Source organism: Petaurus breviceps, unplaced genomic scaffold, assembly GCF_028583685.1.
Source record: "Petaurus breviceps papuanus isolate PSGF00001 unplaced genomic scaffold, PetGlider_PUasm1.0 178, whole genome shotgun sequence".
NCBI lineage: Eukaryota > Metazoa > Chordata > Mammalia > Diprotodontia > Petauridae > Petaurus > Petaurus breviceps.
Window position 1 is genome coordinate 31,009,985 of NW_027185777.1, and position 6,417 is coordinate 31,016,401.

At 40.9% G+C, this 6,417-nt stretch overlaps 1 pseudogene; it reads right to left on the reverse strand.

Annotated features, from left to right (window-relative positions):
• Nucleotides 1-1,773: 1,773 nt before the first annotated feature.
• LOC138159841 (BTB/POZ domain-containing adapter for CUL3-mediated RhoA degradation protein 1 pseudogene) lies at nucleotides 1,774-2,310 on the reverse strand (annotated as a pseudogene).
• Nucleotides 2,311-6,417: the final 4,107 nt, after the last annotated feature.

Below are 6,417 nucleotides of genomic sequence, written 5' to 3' on the forward strand. Positions count from 1 at the left end.
CCCCCCCCCCGACTTCCCCCCCCCCTTTGAAAAACCCAGATGTTGTTTGGTATGAATGTAATGGTTGGACAGTTTGGAAAGCTGTCTACTCGATCTGTTTCTGTCTTGATACTTCTGCCTGTATACTTTGAAGTTTGGGGTGCTGACCTTTATCCCCTGAATGAGGTAAACGATATATGTTTGACTGATTGAAGTAAGCTTGTTAACCCATTTTGAGTTGCTTTCCTTTATCAAAGCAGATCCAAGAACCTGTGTTGGCAGCAAACCCTGAGGATGCTTGGGGTTCTTGCTGCTACACCTCCCAAGATAGTTCCTGAAATTTTTGCAATTTTCTTTGGGACTCTTTGCGCCTGTTGGTTACCATCCACTCATCAGTCTAGAAGGATTCTTAACCCCAGGTTTGCAAATTTGGTTTGTTTTGAGGGGAAAAAATTGTATATACGTGTATATATATATATGTACACACATATATACATATATTTATACAAACACATATATGTATGTTTGTATATATGCACACATAACTGTATTTCCATATAATTGGTTTTCTTTGTCTACATTTTGTGCATTTAAAAACATGATTCTGAGAAGGTGTCCATAGGCTTCTCCAGATAGCCCAAAGAATCTATTACATTAAAAAAAAAAAAAAAAGGTTAAATCCCCCTGGAGCAGAGAATACTAGTATAATATAATTAGTAGAGAAAATGGCTAATAAAGATATCTGTCATATCCGAAAGAATCTGTATCATATGCCAGTCTTTAGTCATTTCTAACTCTTTGTGACACCATTTGGGGTTTTCTTAGCAAAGATACTAGAGTGTTTTGCCATTTCCTTCTCCAGCTCCTTTTACAGATGAAAAAACTGAGGCAAAGAGGGTTAAATGACTTGCCCAGGGTCACACAGCTAGATGGTGTCTGAGGCCAGATTTGAACTCAGGGAGATGAACCTTCCTGACTACAGGCCTGCCATTCTATCCACTATACTACCAAGGTACCCCACTGCCAATCTTAGGCAACTATTTTGAGGAAGAAGAAAAAGAAAGGGAAGAGAAGAGAAGGAGGAAGAGGAAACTACGCGAGGCTCCATTCTTCACTATAGACATACCTGAAGGAAAACCTCTTGAGGAAAAAAAATTAAATTCTCAACAGAGAGCAAAACTATGGTTTCTTCTAACTAATAGGTGAACTTTTTTTAAGTATAGTTCTGGCTTCCACCAGAACAGTGTCTACAAGTTTTTGAAGCTTAGAGACTGTAAAGGTCCCAAGAGGTTAGAAATGCCTAGAGAAGTAAGCAGCCTAGCTTTGCAAGGGTTAATTTGCAACCCAGCATCTTGTGAAACTAGACTATCTAGTTAATATCACTGTTGCTTAAAGCTGTCTCCTCCTGCCTAGGAGTTTGTCTCTGAACTTTCTGCCTCTTTCTGCCAGATAACTTGAGTGGTGCTTCCTACTCTGTCCTGGACTTTGACCTCCATTTAGCAACAGGGACTACCCTTCCATGCTCCTGACCTTGCCTTACAACCTGACTGTTCTGTGTCTCTGAACCCTGCTCCCTGTACCTGTTTCATCCCCATCTTAGTAACCAAACCATGGACTTTACTGCGATCTAATTAATTCTTCTATAGCAGCTAGGCAAGCAAGTCCTTAGCTCTTTAGCCTGACAAGACCAACCTGTAAATCACAGTACAGTGGAACCTGGTTTATGAGTAACCTGATTTAAGTATGCTTCACTGGACAAGGAAAACTTTTTCACAAAATTTCACACTATGAACATCATGTTTGCTTCACCACTGGCTTAGAGGTGCTAGACAGAAGCTGCTGCTCTTGCAGTGGAGATGTCACCATGGGAATAAGGCAGAGTGGGGAAAGGTTCTCACTCTTTTGCTGTAGAGCCAACTGGCAATCCTCAGCTAGTCCCTGCCCCAGTTGGTATCTGCCCCAGTGCCTCACCCAGCGGCTCACCTAACTCCTGCAGGCCCTCTGGAAGAGGCACTGACCCATACTGAAGGTCGTTTAGGATTGTCCCAAAATAATGACCACTCCTTGTCAATCAGCGCCCAGCCTTCGGAGTCTGTGAGCACCTCAATGCAGCCACTGAATATGGCTTTGAGTATGGTATCTGACTTGGTCAGGGTCTGTAGTGTGGTGTAGTGGAGTGAGCCCCGCACTTGCAGCTTCAGATACTTGCTCTCCTACCTACGCCTATGGCCTTGAGGGTGGGAAGTGTGGGTGGCAGCGACTGGCCAGGAGTCTTGGGACCCCAGTGGAGGGGGCAGTCAGGTATCCCAGGCCTGTGGCCTCAACCAACATTCTGGCCACTCCTGCTGGAGGTGGTGGTGAGTGGCAGCAGCATAAGAAAAATCCCTTCCCCACCCCAGGCCCCAGGCCACCCCCTCTCCTCCCACTCCAGTCCTAGCCACAACCCTGGTCCTCTGATCCCGACTTTCTCCACCAGCCCTTCAGTTCCCTACCCTGCCTTCCCTCCCCCCCCTTCCTCTCCTCTCCCTCACATTAGCCATGACTCTTCTCAAAGGTAAAGTACAGGTTAATTTATTTTATTTTGGGTTTATATTGTGTACTCATCATTGCTATTGTATTTCAGGTGCATTAGGGACAAAAAACTTACTTAAAATTATAAATAATTATTTTATATGAATATTTTGGGGGTGTGGTACCAACCATCTGACTTTACATTATTTCCTATAGGAAAATTCACGCTGCAGTGAGAACAAATCGCATAACGAAAAGAATCTTGGAATGAATTAAATTCGTAAACTGAGGTTCTACTGTATAGGGTTGTAGAAAATGCCTCTTAATTACCCACCAGGGCAACAAAAAAGCAATTTAATGGAGGGAGTGCCAGGCGTGTAGTTATTGAATCACAGAATATCAAGGCTGGAAGGAGCCTCAGAGGAGTCTAGCCATTCCTAATACTAGAATGCCTTCTAGCATATGCCTGTTAAATAGTCATCCAGCTTTTTGCGTGAAGGCCTCAAGAAAGAACAAAGCCCATTGCCTTCTAAGGCAGCCCACCCACCCACCAATTATCAGAATGTTGATTCTTATATTAAGCCTTAATTCATTTCTTTGCATCTTCTATCCAGTGCTTCTAGTTCTGCCCTTTGGAACCACGCAAAATGAATCTGGGGCAGGTAGGTAGCCCAGCAGAGAGAGTGCTGGGCCTGGAATCAGGAAGACCAAAGTTCAAATCTAGCCTCAGCCACTTACTGGCTGTGTGACCCTGGGCAAATCATTTAATCTGTTTGCCTCAGTTTCCTCATAATGTAAAATGAGCTGGAAAAGGAAATGACAAATCACTCCAGTATCTTTGCCAAAAGAAACAAAACAAAAAACTCAAAACAGGCTCACTAAGAATCAGATATGGCTGAAACAACTCAACAACAACAACAAAATCAAATGCCTTTTTCTTATGATAGTTCTTAAAATGCTTAGTGGCAGCTATCAGGTCTCCCCAGTCTGATCATTGATGAAAAATAGTATTTTGAGTAAGCATGCTTATCATTTTAGGCTCCTCATAGGCTCTGGTTGTATGAAGGAATAAATTTTCAAATGTACTTCTATATTTACAATTAGCTTCACTTTAAGTATTTTGAAAAGCAGAGTTTGTATTGTTGATTTATTTGAAGCCAGTCATGTATTAAGAACCAAATATATGCCAAGTCTTTCTCCTAATATTATCCACTATAGTTTTATTTTTATCAAAAAATGTTTGGGGGGCGGCCAGGTAGCACAGCGAGTAAGAGCACCAGCTCCAGTGCTGAGAAGACCTGGAGATCGAATCCCGGGCTCAGACATTTAGCACCCACCCAGAAACACCTGGCTGTGTAACCTTGAGCAAGTTACTTAACCCCAATTGCTTAGGGGCAGCCAGGTGGCTCAGCGAGTAAGAGCACTGGCTCCAGTGTTGGGATGACCTGGATCTAATCCCGGGCTCAGATACTCAGCACCACACCCAGAAACAACTGGCCGTGTAACCTTGAGCAAGTCACTTAACCCCAATTGCTTAAAAAAAAAATGTTTGGAAAGAATTGGGTTTAGATCCTACCTCTAGACTCTCAATATCTATGACCATGAGCAAGTCATTGAAACTCTTTTGAGTATCAAGCAATTTTCTTAAACTTATCTGTTTTAGGTTATAAGTTATCATATAAGACACTATTCAGGCTCCACAAGGCACTGAATTTAGAGTGAAACTTCAATTGGAATGCCCAGGAAATCGGGTAGTCTACTTAACCAAATATTAAGTTTAATCAGAAAAAATCCATTTCATTTTAACACTTACAAATATTTTTAAATTTTTAGTCTTCTTTCCTTCCTTTAGAGGATCTGTTGTGTGCAACTGGATGTATTTTTGGCAACTGATATGATAGAAGAAAAAAAAAATCAGTGGACTAATTCAAGATACCTAGTTTTGAGTTCCAGTCTCCCAATTCCTGTGTAATCTTAGACACCATACTATCCCAGTTTCCTTATATGTAAAATGAGGAGTTGGCCTAAATGAGCTCTAAGACTACGATTGAGCATTTAAAACTCTTCATAATTAATGACTACCAATTAAGTTATTCTGCATTTGGCTCCAGCCTATCTTTCTGAACTTATTATTCTCCTTTTTGTACTCTGAGTTCTGTCTAGTTTTACCTACCAGCTGTTCTCAGAAAGTAGTGTGACACCCAGTATAGGACTCCTTCTCCAACTCCCATTCAGATTGGGTCCTCAGTGGACAGTGACTACTACCTCCCCTCCCAAGGGAATTCTAGAGCTGACCCTTAGGCTTGGGTTTCTGGTACTCTTGCTTATAGGCCCCCACTTGTGTGCTTCCCATTGATTATCAGACATGTTTAGCTTTTAAAAGAGATACTCACTAAGCAGGTTTAGCAACTACAGTTGTTTTAAAAAATCCCCCAATACCATGGTGACACTCTCCCCCTGCTCACACAAATTCCCTAAGCAAAGTAAAATCAAACTTACAATAAAATGGTAGTGAAGTACTTGTGTGGCAAAAGAATAATTCCCAACCCCTGGTTATTGGAAGTCTTTTTCACCCTTTGTAAACCATCATGAAGCTTCCTTTTAGGGTAGCTCTCTCTGGGCTCTCCTTGTAAGAGTTCTAGAGCTGCCTTTCTGTGGTGAGACTAGCCTCCCTATGTCTCTTAGTTCCTGAGGCACATTGTGTAATCAACAATCGCTGTTCTGTGGACTTCATCTGGGGTTCAGAGGAAATTGCTACCAATACCAGTGGCACGTACTGGTCTTCTGATTTATCAAAGTTCACAAGGTCATTTCCATCTCTTCTTATTCCTTTGCCTTTTCCTGGGAAATTTCTGTTTTCCCTTAGAATGTCTTTTTTGTACTCTCAGGTTGTATTCATTTTCTTGTACTAGTTCATTCTCTCTGATCACTGATTATTGAGGAAGGGGCTGCTAAAGAGAGAGGTACTTTCTTCTCTTCCAAGGAAATAATTCCCTTTCAGAGATTTGGAATTGTTGATTCCAGATTTGGAGTCATCTCTCTCTTAACCAACTGGCTTCAAATTAATTTCTTATTTTTAAGTGTAGGAGGGAAACCTTTGACCTGGAAGCCACATGTGGCTCTCTAGATCCTCAAGTGCAACACTTTGACTGAATCCAGACTGCACAGAACAAATCTTTGTTTAAGGCAGCAATTGAGGACCTAGAGGATCATATGTGGCCTCGAGGCTCATTAGGCTATAGCAACCTCCTGGTCCCTTCAACCATCATAAGATATTCACAGTATTACATAATCTACTTACATCCAATGACCTTCAAAATCCCTATGATCATTTCAAATTATTTAGAACTTATTTATACCTAGTTTACTTTGATTGATTCAATCAAAATGTTTGAATGTTATTTGATTATTTGGGGTGGATCCTCTACCTTTATATTCTCCCCTCAGTAAAACATTTGCTTCCTCTAAGCAAATTATCTAGAGTGATTTTGGCAAAGTCCCTAGTCCCAAATTTTGAATAACTCCCTAGTGGAAAGGTTCAATATCAGGCTTTTTCAATGTCTTTCCTCGTTCCTTGTACTAAAGAATTTGGAGAAAAGTCTGTGTGGTATAGCTCATGAACAAGCCCAGAAACCAACCAAGTATACTTCCAAATGTCTGAAGATTCAACTTAACACATAGTTTAAAAAATTTTTTTTTCAGTAAACAAACATTCATTTTTTCTTCCCCCAGCTGAACATAAAAAGAAAGAAAACTTCATAATAAATATGCATAGTCAAACAAAGTAAATTCAATCATTGGCCATGTCCAAAATGTATGTCTCATTCAACAATTTAAATACATCACCTCTCTGTCAGGATATGGATAGCATAATTATCTTTAGACTTTTGAAAAAGTGGTTTGTTGTTGCATGAATCAGAGTCCCAA